Genomic DNA, 20,523 nt, shown 5'->3' with positions numbered 1-20,523 from the left:
GATGTCAGCTATCAGATTGACCACTTACCAGTTTTAAGAATATTGTTAAGAATAGTTAGTGTAGATATAAATGGAATTTTTCAATCCTTGCTCATTTTCTAGGCTTTGATATTAACACATCCACTCATTATTTAGTTGATTGGCTGTTCAATTTCAATTTAAGTAAATCAAATGCTAGGTATTTCAAAGAAGACCAAAAATCTGTCACTTGGTCTTTCACAACTGTGATATGTGAAAATAAAGGCACTGCCTTAAATATTTCTATTCCTCAGTTGGCTCCCTTCTCATTTTTCATTAGCTGCAGGGAATTGCCCTCTAAATGACTAATTAAGACTGGTGTCCTGAGGTACCCAGCACTCCCAAGTGATAATTACTTGAGATTAAAAGCCAAAGACCAACAGGCTTTAAAGTGCTTAATGGGGCAAAGTAACAAGGCTGATGTATGTGTTTCCCTGGGCCTTTGGCAGAGATGGCCTAGGAAACGTGAATGAATCTTGCTTACTAGGAAAGGTGTCTCACTTTCAACTTGAGCGGCTCAAGTATCAAGAAGCTCAGGGAGTGGTGGAATCAACATTTCTAGTACATAAGCGGCCCTTAAGAAAAGTGAGATGCACAGGAAGTGGCAGCTCTTAGAGATGTGTCAATGCAAGTCGTTTCATTAATTTTTACTTTAAACTCATAACATTTGCACGATGTCAGGGGCATATCTTCATGGTACACGTGTTGGATCAATATCACACTCCTTTGGAATAAGCCCTGGCAGCCATGCTGGGGCTCCCATGCCTTGATTTCCCAGCGACAGGTTGACCGGACCGTTTGGTTTTTGCAAGGTAATTTGTCTCAATTATTAGTAGTTGGGATTTAGAGATCCTACTGAGTCTGAGTTCATATTTTGTGCTGAGGTATATGTGAACTTTTGGTATCTTCTACCATGTGTCTCAAGAAGAAAGACCAAAGATGTCTAGGGAAAGAATGTAAAAGAGACATCAGAAGAGTGGAAATGACAAGCTGCCGAACCCAGGGAAAGGACAGGAAGCTATAGCTCTTTTGGTTTCAGTTTCTAATAATTGCTGGATCTCTACACCTCTAGGTCTGGTTCAATGTCCATACAACTTTATAATACGGTCTGTTGTTTGTCTAAGATGTTGAAATAGATGTTGTTGCTGCTTTCACTACAACATAACAATAAGAACATAATATAACGTAAGAAATGAGCACATAACAAAACATAACAATAAGAACAATAAGAACGTAACAATAAGAAGTGAGCACACTTAGGAGCACCTGGGTGGCTCAGTCAGTTAAGCGCCCAACTCTTGACTTTGGCTCATGGCATGGTGTCACGGTTCATGAGTTCGAGCCCTGCATCAGGCTTTGCATGGGCACCAGAGAGCCTGCTTGGGACTCTGCCTCCCTCTTTCTCTGCCCCTGCCCCACTTGTTCTCTATGTCTCGCTCTGAAAATAAATAAAAAAATAAACTGAAAAAGAAATAGCATGCTTAAAATTCGCTTAAACAAAATCTGTAAAATTAACTCATATCATCTTTTTGATATTAAAATATCCATTCGGTTTAGCCCACTATCTGCCATAGAGTTAAGTAGGTATTTGGTATAACAGGAATAATACCTGATCTTGGACACCAAAGGAACACCTAGTCCGTCGTACGTTTCATGAAAAGAATACATATATCATTATTATTCATGATAGATCCCACCAGCTGTTTTTGTGACTTGGATGGATTAGGTCACCAGAAACCAGAAACTGGGAGATGCATGGTGGTTCTTTTCCCCCGCTTCTCCCTCTTTTATTTAGTTCTCTGCAGTGAGTTTCCCTGGCATAGGGAAGAACAGAAATGGGTGTTACGGTTTGGGAAGCTGCTTTCCAATTTCCATGTTCAGCAACCACAGCGCTTGCTGAGATTTGTTTGCAGCAAGGAAATTGTTTGGGGAACATAATTTTTACAGGACATAACAGCACTATATGCTTTTCACAGCTACCACTGATAACATTTGTGACACTTCAGGGGAAAGTGCAAACTTTTATAAAGCTGCAAAACAGGTCTCTAAGGGGACTTATTTTAGCTCAGTTAATAAAAGGTCTCAGAGTATTTTCAATTTAAAAAGAGAGAGAGAGAGAAAGAGAAATAGAGAGAGAGAGAGAGAGAGAGAAAGAATGGAGACCAAGACATCAGGACAGTTGTCTTGAAATAAATTACCCTGGATGCCAGAAGAGAAGAGTTGAAACTGGTATCCTGTGTAAGGAATGTGGGTAGGTTTCATGGTGTATTTTTTCCAACAGACTTTCTATTTAATTTGATGTTGGAGTGATATAGAGAAAATGGGAATAACTTTTTCAGGCTTATTGTTCTTGAAATTTGGGTCAGAGAGGTATAGATGAACAATTAAGAAAAGGAAGATAAAAGGAAGGAGGCATTTTGGGAACAGATATTGGAAATGCCACCTAAGCATTTCTCAGACGGATGGTGTTACAATGAAAACACATAAAGGAAAAATAAAGGGATACTCGTTTTCACTTTTGCCGTATTACGCATTATAGTTCATTCATATAATTTTGTAGCAGAGTAAGAAGGACATTAAACTGGGCACTTGAGTGGCCCAGTCGGTTAAGCATTGGACTTTGGCTCAGCTCATTCTCTCTTGGTTTGTGAGTTCAAGCCCTGCATCGGTCTCTGCACCATCAGATTCATATTCTCTCTCTCTCTCTCTCTCTCTCTCTCTCTCTCTCTCTCAAAATAAATATATAAACTTAAAAAATTAATAAAAAAAGGATGACATTAAACTGGAAGTCAGATAAGTAGCTGTGAGAAATCTGGCAAGTTAAATAATTTACCTGTGCCTTAGTTCTTACATTTGTCTATGGAAAAGAGGAAATTCAAATAAATGGTTTCACTTGAATTTTATCTTAATTCTATTCAGAAAAAATATGTCATTCCTATTTTAGTGTGGTAGGTGCTCTAAGAGAGTTTATGTAACCTTCAAAATTATTCTAGACTTGATAATAACAGTGTTAGAGTATTGTTGAGGATTAAGTGAATATTTAGAAACATAACAGAATTCAGAAATATTGGATCTATTTTAAACATGACTCAAATGAAGACAATTTAAGTTGGACGATTTCTCTCTAACATAAAATTAAATGAATATCCTTAGAATACATCCTGGAAATAGTGAAGTTTGTAGGCATTTTCAAGGCTTGATGAAGGGGAAGTGAAACTCCAAACCTAGTATCTATAACTGTATATTCAGTATTGTCTCTACCAATTTTCTCATAATATAATGGAATAATTTGGGTTAACATATTTTCTTAAGTGAAAAAATTATACTAAATGTGTATGTGTACATTTATATATTTATTCAGGAATGATTCAGTAATTCATTCTTTGGATCAATTATTCTATATATACTTACATGGCACGAACTGTAGCAGGACACAAGACACAAATTCTGAAGACAAAATGCCTCACTCAGGTGATTCATTTTCCAGCATAGCACATGAGCAAGTAAATAAACAAAATAATTCCAAAATAATATGTCATGAGCTGGAATGGTGGCATATTCTTGCGCTATAGGAATAAAAAGGCATGTAATTCCTAGGCTTTTTGGTGGGAATAAAGGTTGAGGAAGATATATTGAAAACTTCCCCAAAAAAGATGATTGTCTACTTTTTCTGACAGCTTTATTGAGACATAATTCACTGATAAATCTGTATATATTTAATGTATACAATGTGACGATTTGCTGTAAGTATACTTTGTGAAGTGATCACCACCATCAAGTTAATTACCACATCCATTATTTCACATAATTACCTTTTTGTGTATGTATGTTTAATATTTACTCTTTCATTAAATTAGAAGTGTACAGTGGAGTATTATGAACTATGGTCACCATGCTGCACATCAGATCCTTAGAACTTACCTATCTCAAGAGTGCCTGGGTGGCTCAGTTGGATAAGCATCTGACTCTTGATTTCTGCTCAGGTCATGATCTCATGGCTCATGAGTTCAAGCCCTGCATCAGGCTGTGCACTGAAGGTACAGACCCTGCTTTGGATTCTCTCTGTCCCTCTTTCTCTGCCCCTCCCCTGCTTGCTCTCTCTCTCACTCTTTCTCTCCCAAAGTAAATAAGTAAACTTAAAAAAAAAAAAAAAAGAACTTACCTATCTCATAACTAGTATATTAGCAAGTCTGTACCCTTTGACCAACATCTCTGCATTTCCTCCACCTCCCACCCCTCATCAACCTGCATTATGCTAAATGGAATAAGCCAGAGAAAGACAAATACTGTGTGATATTATTTATATGTAGAAGCTTAAAAAAAAAAGTCAAACTCCTAGAAACAGAAAGTAGATGACTATTGACTTTACTCTTGTGGAGTAAAGATATATAACAGAATGCAAGAGAAAAGTGCAAATTCTGGGCAGAGAGACATTATTTCCAAAGACCCAGAAGCAAAAGAAGTGTGCAATTATTTGGAAAGTAATCTATTTTGAAACAGATATCTGAGTGGCAAGACATCAATCTTGGGTGGTTTGCAAGGGCCAAATTATAACATTGTTATTATGGTTATAAAGTGACCAAAGGTAGAGCACAGAGTAACTGATAGCTTTATTTAAGGGATTCACACAAAACCACTGGTGACATAGAAAAAAAATATAGGATAGTTGACACGTCTACCTCTTGAAGCCTTCAGACATGGATGAGGTTGAGGTTGAACATGTATAAAGAACAGGTATAGGGAAAAAAAAAACAAGTTAATTTTTTCGCCCTTTTGAAAGAGGGAATGAAACATACAATTTCTAGTGAGTTTAAAATAAACTGTAAAAAAACAAAAATAAATACAAAAGAAGATGCACAGAGATGAATACTGTTAATATTTTTGTGATGTTCTTCCAGTCATTTTCTATATATATTTGTAATTTATGTGTGCTTTTGACAAAAAGACATGATGATTTGAATAATTTTATTTTAGTTGTAGCACCGATTCTTTAATCCATTTGCTCAATCAGGCTTAACATTTCTTTCTTTTTTTTTTTTTTGAGAATAAACAATTACAAAAATTTCACTCTAGTGAAAATTTAATGAACCATACAAAAATAATAATAAACTGACTGAATATAAAGGTCAGCCAATTTTTATATATTAAGCACAATATAAAGATATGCATTATATTATATAACAAATAATTTAAATATTATAAAGTTAACTGGGTAAATAGATACAGATAATAGAAGATGGATAGGTAGATGATAGATGGATAGATAGATAGATAGACAGATTAGATACACCAATTTAGCAGCATGGTCATCTATAAAGTACTAATGTCCACGGAATGAACATAATGTTGACTTATTATACTCCTGAAGAGCCATTTGACAAATTGTAGTCAATTAAGTCATGACTATAGCAAAAATTAGAATCTCTGGCATTTTATATTATTTTTTGAGAGACAGAAAGAGACAGAACACAAGCAGGGGAGGGGCAGGGAGAGAGGGAGACACAGAATCCAAAACAGGCTCCAGGCTGTGAGCTGTCATCACAGACCCCAAGGCAGGGCTCAAACCCACAAATGAAAGATCATGACCTGAGCCAAAGTCAACCAACTGAGGCACCGAAGCACCCCAAAAATGAGAATCTTTGAAATGACTGAACACATGGAAGTGTGATATACCATATTAATCAATGATAATCATTTCTATATGAGACTGTAACTCCTTCCTTACTTCTTAATGTTTCTTGCACATTTCAAGATGAAGAGAAAGATCTCATGATTTTTCCTCTGCCTACCATGTACGCAAAAGGGCGGTTTTTCTTCCTTTTCATGTACAGAATGATTTTTTGAAGCAATTTCTCACAGCCAGTATGGAATCTGAATTTCTCAGGTGAATCTCTTCTATCCCCGGTTCCTACATCAAAGAAGTTTCCAGGTCATCCCATCCAGCTGCTGATAAAGTCCCATCAGTGTTTGTCTTTAACAGTCTTATCCCAAACCACAGAAGAAGTATAATAATAATAATAATAATAGAAGTGAAATACTAAGGAATAAGATTTTATATTGGGCAGAGTTGATCTTTGGAGAGCCACCAACCTTTACAATATCTAAGATTTATTTTCATTCTCCTCATTCCCTGATACACAATTTTCTTCCCCTTGGACATGACTAGTTCCCATTAGTTTTTCATTTATCAATTTGTGTCTGTTTCCCATGAGTACTGCTATGAACTGAATTGTGCCCCCAGCCCCCGCATTCATATGTTGAAGCCTTGACCTCCAGTATGTCTATATTTTGAGATAAGGTCTTTAATAGATAATTAAATTAAATAAAGTCATATGGTGGGGTTCTGGTACTATCGGGCTGATGGTCTTTTAGGAAGAAAAAAAAGTAATGTATCTCTCTCTACAAGTATACTCACTGTGGAAAGGCCATTTGAGAACACAGTGGGAAGCCAGCCATCTATAAGCCAAGAAGAGAGCCCTTGCCAGGAAACAAAATTTTCGTCACCTTGGTTTTGGATTTTCCAGGTTTCATAACTGTGAAGAAGTAAATTTCCATTGTTTAAGACACCCAGTCTGGTATTTTGCTGTGGCAGCCTGAGCAGACTAAAACAAATACATTGTGGTTCATTATATGGGGAGTACCATAGCTTATATAACTGGTACTATATATCAGGACATGTAAAACTGACTTTTATACTCTTAAAAATGATTATATACAGATTTTGTGCATTCATTGAGCTCCTTGGGATAAATAAATATATGTAGAATTACTGTATCAATATTACAAATTCTTTAAGAGTGGTTGTTAACGGTTGTCAAAAGATTTTGTAAATGTTAACTAATCCAGTGGTATCTGAGAGTATTTATTTCTCTATACCTCAATTAACAGGTATTCTTATTTTAAAATCTTTGCAGCTTAATAGTCAAACACTGACATCCTTGGTTACTTTCCATTGTTTTTTATTACTAGTGAGATTGAAAAAAAGCATATTTTTTTCAATTATATGCTCGATTATATCGGCCATTTGTATTTATTCTTTTGTTAATCACTTCTTTTTTTGGTATTTATTACCTGTTTGCAAGAAAAGTTAACCATGAACATACCTCCAAATTCCAAAGAAGCTGTAGTGATTATTTAAGCAAAGTAAGTGTCTGCTGTCTATTCAAGCTTTCTCAAGGCTGAAGTCTGCGCTCCTTGATTAATTTAGGGAAAATAGTTGGCAAACAAAAGTCCACTGCATGAGTTTATTTGCTTGCCTCAGCAGCTCTCAGGGTTTTAGGGAATCTCTGGGGTTCATCATTTAACAATACCAGCTCTTCCAACATGATTTTTCCAAGTATCAGTCCCAACAAGGCCTTTTCAAAAAACTGGGATTTTTTCCATTACCTCAATTATAAGGAGGATAGGGAGTGGTCCTCAGCCCATGGGAAGGACATAGTTACCAGGAAGGTATTTAGCACTGGGATTTTAGAGGTCTTGATGACTGACATACTGTGATCTATTTTCCATTACAAAATGATTGACTGCTCTACTGTGTAATGTCATTAGAGGGAAAAAAAGGCTGAAACACCCTCTGATTATATGTTGAAGCCAGATGGTATGAATGGCATCTGGGAAGACAAGTGAATGTGGGGTAGGAAGTGAAGTATGCTTTCAGTTTCACAACTGATGAGGTTTTGGGGTGATAGTGGTGTGGTTCAGGGCCAACGGCCAAGAAAGAATTCTTGAAGACATCTTTGGTGCAAACAGGTGATTTTATTAAAGCCTGTGGGCAGAAAGAGCAGTGCTGGGGCTGTGAAGAATGGCCGGTTTTATACTATGAGGTTGGGAAGGTAAAGTCAAAAGGGAGGCATCCAGAGGGACGCCAATATGCTAAAGAGGACTCCTAAGATACCTGAGGCCTCGCTTTTGTCAAGCTAAGGTTGTTTTCCCTCTAGTAAAGCATTGACATTATGAAGGCAGGGGGTTCCTGGAGAAATGTTATACTCTGCATTTGCCTCAAGTATTTGTCAATGGGCTTCAGGTTATGAGGAAATTTAATTTTACCTGCCATTTCCTTCTTGCCTTCCTTCCCCATATCACTATGGAGGGGTGATGTTGGGGCTCCAGGAAACTGAGTCTACAGGTTTCTGCAGATTAGGCTATGGATAAGATTGCCTTTTTCTTGTAATTTACTAAGATATTTGCAAACTGATGGAGACCCATGTCCTGAAGACTGTGATCTCTATCAGTTGGCCATTTGTTTCTTTCCTTTCCTTAGTTTTTGGGCAGCCAGGAGTGCCTGGGGGTGGGGTGTGCTAGCTTGCACTTTGTCCTCAACCTGCCACATGCTCTCTCATCACAACCACAAAGAAAACAGCTTGAGAACTCAGATATGTTCTAGAAGCTTTGGTAGCTAGTAACCATCTCCTCCCTTACTTCCCTCTTTCCCCTGACTGCCTTATCAAATTATAAAAAATACCAATTACTTAGATATACTTCATAAGTGTTGATCCAACAGAAAAAAATTATTAATTCCTGTCAGAATCCAAAATCCTGGCATTGAGTATGATCATAACATTAAAGCTGCTTACCATAGAGAGAATAATGAAACACACTTTTCCAATTAACTCACTTGTATGATGAGAAATTTGCATTGTTCTTGGTCTGACTTTTAAATGTGAATCATACACCACCGGGATCATTTCAAATTCATCTCTGCCCCGTTTTTTGTACTGAAGCTGAATGTAATATATAGGAAAGTATAGTTTCTCTACATTGTGTTAACCTTGACAGATAAGTACAATAGGAAACAAAATGGATTTATACAAGAAACCACTTTGAGTTGAAAAATGTTAGGGAACCTTTATATTTAAAAAACAAAAAAAGATTAAATGTGATATGAGGTTAAATGTGATATGATATTATGATGCTAACTGGACTCTGAAGAACTGTGGTATTCACTAATTTTTTTCTCCATTGTTTGCTTTTTCACTGTTGTTTTTTGAAGGGGGGAGCTACCTTTTCAATTGATTTTGTTGTTGTTGTTGTTGTTGTTGTTGTTGTTGTTGTTGCTTGGGTGGGGGGAGTTTAATTCTGTCCATGGAGGAAAGAAATTTCTGTCCAAATTTCTGTAATTTTGGCTGCCTTCTGGATTAGGGCCTCTCTAAAGACAGAGGGGTTGTCAATCATATTTGTCAAACCTCAGGATATTATGTAAGCAGTCAGTGAGTAAGCTCCGATTCCAGGTGAGAGGAATCCCCTTCTACCTCTTGCCTTCTCTTAGCTAAGCACACTTGGGCTGACCCAGGCAGCTTCTTACTTTTAAGGAGAATAAGCCACTAATCCCCTATTAGTAGAGTCTAGGCATTGGTTTGGTCTGTTCCATACGTTTACTTTCCTCTGGATGGATAAATTGATCCAGAAACATCACCATACATTCAAGTATCTTTGATCATGGGCAGAAGTTGGAAGTAAGAGACTGCCCAGATCTTGTAGACTAAGCTGCTTTCTGTATGCATTTGTCACAAAAGTTCCGCATTCGGTGTAGACACCCATCTATTATTGAAGTTTCACTTTGTTTCTTATATCAGTTAAGATAGTATCCAACCAGAAATAAATTATACATATAACAAAAAGTGAATCAAGTGGGATTTCTTGGTTGGGATTTTCATGCATTTTTTTAAGTAATAAGAAGACTAGTACCAGAGCTAAGCAGCCCAAGGCCAATGAAGATGCTAAATAATCATACTAGGAACACAATAGCTAACTAATTAGTGATGCAGCCTTCCAAAGAGGCAGCTAATTTGGGAGGATATAACATGGATTGTGTTTTAGAAGCATCAGCAGTAGTAAACATTCATGCTTTTCAATAGCAAGTTTCTAAAGGCTTTACATACATTAAATCCAGGAATCTTAACAACAGCAACAAAACTCCAAGAAAAAAAGCATTATTATGATGGTCCTCACTTATATATGAGGAAATATTCCTAAGCAGAACTTTGAAGTCTAAAGTAGACTTTAATATATCAGACAGTTGTGAGACAAGTGACAGATACAGTGTCAGGTATAATCTGTTGTATGGTCAGGACACATAAATTAAGCAATGCATTACCGAAGTTAAAGCAGAAGTCAGTAAGTAGCAGTGAGCAGAAGTGGCCGTCAAGCCAATCTGAGAAAGGAGCATCAGAAAAAGCAGAGTGACTAGAGTCAGTGCTAATGAAAGACTGAAGGCCTTGGCATCTAGTTTCCTCTGACAGGTTGCCTTAACCGATGTCTCAAAAAAAAAGTCTTGAAGTAGGAGTCAATCAGCAGGATTTTTCCTCCCACATTATAAACTGGGCAAAGGTAGGATGTGAGGCAGGTGATGACAAAGGCCCATTTCTCCAGGGGTTACAGCCTGAAGTACTAAAATTAGGGGAAGTGCCCAAACTCCCCGGTGGGTACGGTTGAATGATAGTTATCATGAAATTACAGTGTTTATCCACATTACCAAGACAATTTTTAAAAAAATAAATTTGATTTCTGCATCAAAGGACACAACAGAATGAAAAGCCAACCACAGAATGGGAGATAATGTTTGCAAATCATATACCTGATAAAAATCATAAGCATATACCTGATCAGAATATATAAAGAACTCCCCAACTCAACAAAAAGTAAAATTTAAAAAATGGACATGATTTGAATAGATTCTTCTCCAAAGAATATATACAAATGGCCAATAAGTACTTGACAAGTTGCCAAGACAAAATCGATAAAAATCAAAATTACTTTGAGATACTATCTCACAGCCATTAGGATGGCTACCAGAAAACAAAATAAAATGAAACAGAAAATAACAATTGTTGATGAGGATATGGAGAAGTTGTAATTCTTGTGCCTTGCTGGTGAAAATATAAAATGGAGTAGCCGCTCTGGAAAACAGTACGGCTGCTCCTCAAAAAGTTAAAAATAGAATTACCTTATCATTCAGCAATTCCACTTCCAGCTATTGGGGTGGGAATTCTTTTCCTCTACACCTTTAGGTTTAGTGTCTGGGGGCCTGTGAGATAAACTGATGAGATACAGATTAACAGAAGAAAAGGCATGCAATTTCTACTAACATTTTATGTGCCTGGATGGTCACAGAAAAGAAGTGAAGCTCAAAGATGTAGTTAGGTCTGGGGGCTTATATGCCATTTTAACAAAGGAAAATGCTTTGGGGTTTGAGGTGGGATAAATTATGGAGAAGTGATTAGTAAACACATGGGAGAAACAAATGAAAGACACTGGTTATTTCAGTAAGGTTCAGTTATGCAGACTCCTCTTGATGCTGAATCACTGTCTCTGGCGACAAGCCACTCTCCTCTTCCTGCTGTGAGAGAAGGGGATACCTTCACAGGGGAAATTTATGCCACCTTCATAAAGGGAAACTTGTGTCTTGCTTTTGGCACATGGAGGAAGGATGGAGAACTCTTCCTGCATCTAGAGATAAGCAGCACAACTCTGAATACACTCAAAATTATCGAATTGGGCACTTCAGTTGGGTGAACTATATGTTGTGGGAATTATATTTCAATAAAACTATTACCAATATATAGACATATTTGAGCTTCTAAAATTCTTTCACAGGGTTTTAATATACTTAATACCATAGGGTTCTGATCAGGAAGGCCTTGGAGCACAGCTTCCCCCAGTGGGTGTTCTTGGGGCTCATGAGCCTGTGATCAAGGCAGAGAGAGGCTTAGCTACATCTGTTTTCATCCTACTGAACATAAATTGGGATGTCTCACATTTGCAAAGGTCTCTAGTCCTGGTCTCTCAGGCACGCACATAATTCCAGCCTTCACAGGATGGTATGATGACTGGGCTGTATAGGCAAAAGATTGGGCAGGACACAATCAAAGTGGCAATATTCGCTCCTGAAAAGTCACATTATTACTGAGAACGAAGGAATCTTAAAGGAATACTACAGGATATACAGAGTACTTAAATCTCCCATCCTCAACTACCACTTTGCACATTGTGGGAGTGGTGGAACTGGGAGCACAGAGGAAAAGAGGAAAGAAGGCATAAGGAAAAAGAAGACTGGAGACCATTACAGTAATGTGCCTTCAATCAGTTTATGGAGAGGGATTACCTTGAATTATCAAGAAGGTATCAATGCCTCCTCCTACAGCAGGAGCCAAGGAATGATCCTATATTTCTGGGCTAGAGGAAACTTCAAAATTACCAGGATGGGACTTTGGCCAGAACCTCTTTTATATAAGAACTACATTCAGAGGCACACTTGAGAGAGATCAGGATTTAGAAATTGGAAGAAACCTTGACTCCAACCTTTCATTTGCATCATGATCTCATAGCTTGTCACCTACTCTTTTGTAAAAACACGCATCTTCCAAGTGCCTGATGTTTTGCAAAGATAGAAAGAATAGTTAAACAGTGACATTATTAGGTCAATCCAGGAAAAAAAAAAAATCATGGCTGACAGGACTGTAGAATATTGCTCTCTATGAATTAATGAAGAAGAAAAAACCCAACTTCTGTGGCCTTCTCCAAGCTAATAATACAGCTGGCAAGAGCAAACCCGAAGGAGTTTCGCAGTCCAATCTTCCTCTCATCGTTTATTACCATGCCTTCAAATCAAGATTGATGTCTCAGGGGGACAGTGGTGAGACAAATGGGGAATGTTTAGGGTTCGGTCAGCATTTGCGTTCGTGAGAAAAAGGATCACAGCTACTCTTACAAATAAAAAAACGTACCTCTATCACAACGAAACAGTAGTTTTAGCACAGACATTTCTGGAAAGTACTCCATTTCTCTCTTCATGGATCTAAATTCTTATCTGGGGTAGGGGGGTGGGGAGCTAGGATGTGACTTCCTGCAAAGCCTATCAGTACTAGCCCTCACTGATCTTCCCTTTCTCTCAATTTAGTGTCTGTGTGAACTACCGGCCATTTGATGTATATCCTGTGCTAATGATGCCTTGTCAGCCTTTCTGTTTTCCACTGTAAGAGAATTTCCCTTTTGTTTTTAAACCTAGTTCACTGAGGTTCAGATCAAAGCCCTAGAATTTTGTGAGAGGAAAATGTGTGTGCCCATTAGTGTGTAGAGAAAAAAGGTGGCACTCCAGTGTTCCTTATCCGGTTGCATTTCGCCTCTACCTCAATGTCTCTATTAACCAGGTTTTGGCCTTTCAGCTTAATCGCATGTTCTAGGCCCCTGGAATCAACTCTTTGACTCAATAACATATTTGGCTTTCCAGTTTTAATTTTACTCTGACTACTCTCATGGGGTTTTTCTAGGAGTCTTTCTCTATACTGTGTTTGTTCATTTTTTTGTTGTTTGTTTTTAGCTACCATCTAACTCAGACTTATCTGACTCTGGTCCCTAGATGTCAGTGCCCAGATTGGGCTAACTGACTAGTCTGTCTGCGGAAAACACTTTGATTTGGGTCAAGAGGGCTTTACTTGTACGACATTGGTAACCTTTCTTTTGCCAGCCATAATTCTGGGCATGGAAAGCCAATTTTAAAATATTTTCATTTAGTTAGGTGATAAAAATTCAGTGAAATAGATGGGGATGCCAAATAAATGCTTTTGTTTGCTAGGCTCCAGAAGAGCTTTAATGATTCTCGTTCTTCAGTTGAGTTGACTGAATCTATCAGTGGCCGTGGCCTTGGGTAGACACAACCTGAATGAACCCTGGTGGTACTCAGTGGATCAGTGCTGTGGGAAAGCCTTCTTTTGTCTCTTGATTAGACACAAAGAACAAAGAAGCAACAATAGAACAATTTACACGATGTTGTATTTACTGCTATAATTACACCTTGTCGGGACTGCTGCGGCTGGTTTTTCAAGCCTCTGAGAGACTGGAGAAAAAGAATAGACATTTCTTCAAACTTATTGTGTGACAAGAAGCAAGGTCTCCCTTCTCCAGGGATCATCTATTTTTTTTTCTTCTTTCTGTCACTTTCTAGCAAGCATTTTGTATTTCTTTGAGGTAGCAATTGTCATTGTTTGTTTTACACTTACTGACTTGATAATAAAACAAGTGCCCAGCCAGGTATCCTAGCAACACAACACCTTTTTTATTCTCTCTGGTGCTTATTTATTAGATACTCTGAAGCCTTTTCTCAAGCTATTAAGGGACACATATGGCTAATCTAGAGCAACATACTTCCATCTTGGTCTAACTTACTGGAAATCAATATTCATTACCATAGATTATTCATCTCAAAAAGGGACACTCTTGACCCTGGAAGATATCAGGAGGCTGGGAAAAGCTCCAAAGTGGTGTTAAAGTACACACCTTGAGGAAAGCAAGGCCACAAATTGGAAAGGGGTGACAGAAGAAGTGATGTCTCATTCTCCCCCAGAGCCCTGGCTCTTGTCACCCTAGCAGAAGGCTCTGACCTCAGGCCTGAGGTTGTAGGAATCAGCCAGATTAAATGTGACCCCAGATCTCTCACTAAAAAATCATATGAATTTCAACAGGTCACTTAAGCTCAGGTTTATTTATGATCTAATCCAAGATATGGGGCACCAATGATCTGGGGAGACTGACTGAGCCCCGCTGGCACTCTTTGTATCCTCTGAGAAGTTGACAGAAATCCAAGATATTAAGAGTTAGTGACAGAAGACACTCATATACCAAGCAAGTCAAAATGAAAATGTAAAGACTTTAGCTTCACTTGAAACAGGCTTGGGAAAAGAATTTCTGGAAAGGCAAAGAACTCATACTCAAGACAGAATGGTTCTCCTACCAGTACCAGAGAAAAGCAGAGGCTGCCCTGGTTTTCTGGAAGGGGTGGGAGAGGGCTGCTACTACTGGCCTATGAGAGCCAATTGTTAAGTTTTCAGGAATTGTGCTAGCTGGTTGTTAAAGCTGCCATTATTAAAAATTAAGTTATAAAAATGTACAATAAAAATACATTATACCACAACACCAAATGCTGGTGAGGATATGGAACAGAAGGAATTCTCTTTCCTGGTGGAAATACATAATGGTTCAGCCACTTGGAAGATAGTTTGATGGTTTTCTACAAAACCCAACATACTCTTACCAAAAAATCCAGTAATTACACTCCTTAGTATTCACCCAATGGAGTTGAAAACTTATGTTCACACAAAAATCTGTACATGGAAATTTATGACCATTTTATTCCTAATTGTCAAAACATGGAAATAAGTAAAGTGTCCGTCTGTAGATGAATGGATAAATAAACTGTGCTATATCCACACACAGTGTTATACAGCACTACAAATAAACAAACTATCAAACTATGAAAAGACGTAGAGGAATCGTAAGTGCATATTACTGAGTGAAAGAAGAGAAGCCAATCTGAAAATGGTATATATATTGTATGATCCCAACTATATGACATTCTGGAAAAGGCAAAACCTTTGTAGACAATAAAAAGATCAGTGGTTTCCAAAGGTTAGAGGAGAAAGAGGGATGAAAAGGTAGAACATAGAGGACTTTTAGGGCAGTGAAAATCATCTGTATGATACCATAATGATGGAAACGTGTCTATACATTTTCTCAAACCCACAGAATGTACAACACCAAGAGTGCACCCTAAGGTACCATGGGCTTTGGGTGACTATGATGTTTCAATGTAGCTTCATCCTTGGTAACAAATGTACCATCCAGTGAGTTACACTGATAACGAGGAAAGCTAGGTAAATGTGTAGGGGGAACATCTTTGTACATTTCTCTCAATTTTGTTATAAATCTAAAACTGCTCTTAAAAGACTTTTTTTAATACATTATAAACAGAGGCAATAAATACTCAAAACTCGTCACTGCCTTATTATTTTATTATATTTCAATAGTATCTACAAACTGGTATTATTTACATTGTGGGAATTAGCAAATGCTGCAGATCTAGGCTTTTTGAGGAGGAAGGGGAGACTGGTATTGGTTTTCAGAGCACTTTCCACTGATCATGTGAGGCAGTCAGTATAATCATTATCATCATCTTATTACAGATGTACAAATTAAAAAGTTAAGTGACTTATTTGAGTCATACCATAAATGGCTGCACAGATCCTAAGTCTCCTGTTTCCTAGTCCACAAATATAATTTTCCCTTTCCACACTCCATTTATTTTTCTTTTCCTAAGGGACCAGAAAGCAAATCTGTGGTGATTTCACGTGGCCCTCTGAGCTTGCTTAGCAGAACATTGTGTTATGTCTGACACGCACCTAATTCCCAGCTACTCTTCTTTTCACTTCCCTCAAGGGTAAGAACACCTCCCCTGCCTACCTTACAGATTTGTTGTGAGAAACAAGTGAGAAATGGACAAGAAAGTGCTTTCAAATGAACGTAGTGCTGTTACAAAATTTGAAGTATTTTTAATTATATCCTCTTAATTTTAATTATCATTTTCCCAATAATAATAATTACATTACTGGTGAGGGGCGCCTGGGTGGCTCAGTGGATTAGGCATCCGACTTCAGCTCAGGTCATGATCTCACACTTCATGAGTTGGAGCCCCCACGTCCAGCTCTGTGCTGACAGCTCAGAGCCTGGAGCCTGCTTCAGATTCTATGTCTCCCTCTCTCTCTCTGCCCATCCCCCACTCATTCTCTCTCTCTCTCTCTCTCTCTCTCTCTCTCTCTCTCTCTCTCAAAAATAAATAAACATTAGCAAAAAAATAATTATGTCACTGGTGAAAAGACACAAACTTTAGTGTTCAGTGCTGGGAGTCAAAAAGAGACAAGCATGGGGTGCCTGGGTGGCTGTCAGTTGAGTGCCTGACTCTTCTCGGTTTTGGCTCGGGTCATTATCCTATGATTCATGGAATCAACCCCATGTTGGGCTCAGCACTGACAGTGAGGAGCTTGCTTGGAATTCTCTCTTCCTCTCTCTCTGCTCATCCACTGCTTGTGTGCTCTAAATAAATAAATAAATAAATAAATAAATAAATAAATGGAAAAGAAAAGAGACAAGCACACTGGGGCATGAATTTTCTGTCCCCTTCTCTCTTCATTCAACTGATTACATTCATTTTATAAATACAGTGATTTTGTAGCTCAAGATGAAGAAAGTGGTAAATGTAAAAAGAAAAAGTGGGTGATTTAGTATTTTTTATTACATTTAAATAAGTAATTTATCTGATGGTTATGACCTTTGGAGACAGAAGACATAAATGGAAATTAAGCTATGACCAATACACAAGGCAATGGCTTCTTAGCAATATAAAGTCTTCTTTTGTGGTGAGAAGAGTCCAGAAGCATCACCACGGTGTGTGGCCAGGCTATCTAGGATTTGTAAAACTCGAAATCTACTGCAGTTAATCTGGAATTTTGTATGAGGAAAGTGCCAAATGTACCTAGAAGACAGAATTAGAGCAGTTATCTGGATTATTAGGTTAGGAAGGGCATTGTAGGTACAGGGGAGGAAAAAGTTTGACTTGCCCTTCTGGGGGTCTCTGGCTGGGTCTGAAAATTAAACTGGCAAAGACAGATTAACAGAGAAACACTTACAAATTTATTTATGTCTTTTATGACACGAGAGCCTTCAGAATGAAATAAAGACTCGAGGAAACAATGAGAGCTGAGTATTTTTATGCTAGGTTTGATGAAGTGTGAATAGTCATGAAGGAACATGAAAGGGTGAGGATCGTAAGTAAATGCAGTAGATTTAGGAAAATTTAGCAAGGCCTGTTTGTTTGGATTTTTCTTGGTATCCCTTTGTCTTTGGAAATAAAGAAGCTCCTTTCTTCTGGGTATAGGGAGGGCATCCCTCACGGGGTGAAGGGTAAGGGGGAATTTCAGAGACCCTTCCACTTGTGATTTTTTTTTCTCAAACTCCTTCAATTTAAAATATTCAATATGCAAAGGTGCCATAATTTGGGGTTGTGTGTCCTGAACCCCATTAGAGGCAACATTTGAAAATTTTGAATTTATGCAGAAAAAAATAAGTGTTAGGTCTGACAACCTTCACAAAACTATTGACTTGGAATTAAGGAGGGAAAATCTGTTGTTTTTCTCTAGTATCAAAGGTGTATTTTTTAAAATATTTTCTTATTGAGTTTTAACTTGTCTTCTCCTACTTTTGTGTACTTTCTATATGTATTTTTATTATTATCTGTAGCTTCATATAGATTTTGGACACTGATAAAAATGTGGGACCCATGAATCATTTACATCCTCATACATGGGGCAAAAAAAAAAGAGTTGAAGATGTAATGGCCAAGAATTTTTCAAAATCAACAAAATACATATCTAAGAAGTTCAAAGGGGGCATCAGAATAAATAGTACAAAACCACACTCAAACACATACACACATGTACCTAGAAATGTCACAGTCAAGTGGCAAAAACCAAAGGTGAAGAGAAAATCTGCAATGTAGCCTCAGGTAGGGAAAAAAGAGACAGATTGTATATAGAAGAACAAAATTAAGAATTGCAGAAGACTTTCTGTCTGAAGAAAATAGAAATTTTAGAATAGAATTTATTATTTATTATTATTATTTAGAATAATAGAATTTTAGAAAAAACTTCTGTCAAGAAGAGAAAAGTCTATCAATTCAGCATTCTAAATTGAGTGAGAATGTCTTCCAAAATAAAATGAAATAATGAATTTTAGGCAAACAAAAGCAGAGAGAATTCATTCTCATGAGAACATTCTTCATGCAGAAGAAATGCAATACCAAATGGAAATTTGGCTGTACACAAAGAAATGAAGAGCACTATGGTAAGAAATGAAGGTTAATACACTAAATGTTGTTTTGCTGTTATTATGCTTAATGGTTTTAAAGACTATACAAAGCATGGGTGGCTGGCTCAGTTGGTTAAGTGTCTGACTTCAGTTCAAGTCATGATCTCTTGATCATGGTCCATGGGGTCTAGCCCACATCGGGCTCTTTGGTGACAGCTCAGAGCCTGGAGCCTGCTTCTGATTCTGTGTCTCCCTTTCTCTCTGCCCCTCCCATGCTCATGCTCATGATCATTCATTCTCTCTCTCTCTCTCTCTCTCTCTCTCTCTCTCTCTCTCTCAAAAAATAAACATTAAAAAAATTTAAAGACTATACAAAGTTAATATAGTAATAATGTATTGGGGATTTCAAATGTATGTAGCAGTAAAATGTGAGCAACAATAGCAAAAAAGAAATATGGGAGGAAATAGAAGAATATTTAAAAAAAATTTTTTTTAATGTTTATTTATTTTTGAGACAGAGAGAGACAGAACATGAACAGGGGAGGGTCAGAGAGAGGGAGACACAGAATCTGAAACAGGATCCAGGCTCTGAGCTGTCAGCACAGAGCCCGACACAGGGCTCGAACTTACGGACCACGAGATCATGACCTGAGCCTAAGTCGGCCGCTTAACGGACTGAGCCACCCAGGCGCCCCAGAAGAATATTTTTTTAAGTTTCTTACACTATACTTGAAGTGTAAGAAATATATATGTATTATCAGAAGATAGAATGCTATAAATGTAGGATACATATTACAAAGCACAGAGGCAGCCACTAAAAATAATTATGAAACAGGTAAATTTCAGAAGCGAATAGTTGAGATGAAACAAAGTCAAAAATAAATTCCTGATACACAAAAAGGCCAGAAAATAGAGGAACAAGAGACCAGAACAAATGAGACAAAAAGCAGGAACTATCATGATGGTAGCTTTGAATCTAAACATATCAATAACTACAATAGGTATAAATGATCTAAGTACTCCAAATAAAAACAGAAATTGTCAGCTGTGGCAAAGAAACTGGAGATCCTATTGTATCCTTCTTGCATGAAACTCCTTTTAAATATAAAGACAGGTTAAATTTAAAGAATGGAAACCCATATACCCAGCAAACATTATTCAATATAAAGCCAAATCGGTTATTATCAGATAAAGCCAACTTCAATACAAGGAAAATGACCAGAGTTAAAAAGGGCTATGTCTTACTAATAAAAGGGTCAATGCACTAGGTGATGGAACCATCTACAAACTACTATGGAAGATACAGAACAACTGGAACTCTCAGGTGTTGCTGATGAGAATAAAAATTATATGGCTTTGTTGGAAACAGTGTGCCAGTTTCTTGATAAATAAAATCAGGCATAACTTACATACCTTACAACTAACTCATTATCCACACTTCTAGATACATATGTAAGATATATGAAAACATAGGTCCCACAAAGACTTACATGTAAATGTTTATAGCAACTATTCTTAAATAGTGCCAAATGGGGCGCCTGGGTGGCGCAGTCGGTTAAGCGTCCGACTTCAGCCAGGTCACGATCTCACGGTCCGTGAGTTCGAGCCCCGCGTCGGGCTCTGGGCTGATGGCTCGGAGCCTGGAGCCTGTTTCCGATTCTGTGTCTCCCTCTCTCTCTGCCCCTCCCCCGTTCATGCTCTGTCTCTCTCTGTCCCAAAAATAAATAAATAAATAAAATAAATAAATAAATAAATAAATAAATAAATAAATAAATAAAAATAAATAGTGCCAAATGGGAAGTATCCCAAATATCCATCAACTGGTGAATAAACAAATAGGGGTATGCCCGTGTAAAGGGATACATTAGAAAGAGT

This window comes from Leopardus geoffroyi, chromosome C1, assembly GCF_018350155.1.
Source record: "Leopardus geoffroyi isolate Oge1 chromosome C1, O.geoffroyi_Oge1_pat1.0, whole genome shotgun sequence".
Classification (NCBI taxonomy): domain Eukaryota; kingdom Metazoa; phylum Chordata; class Mammalia; order Carnivora; family Felidae; genus Leopardus; species Leopardus geoffroyi.
This window is presented reverse-complemented; position numbering follows the sequence as displayed.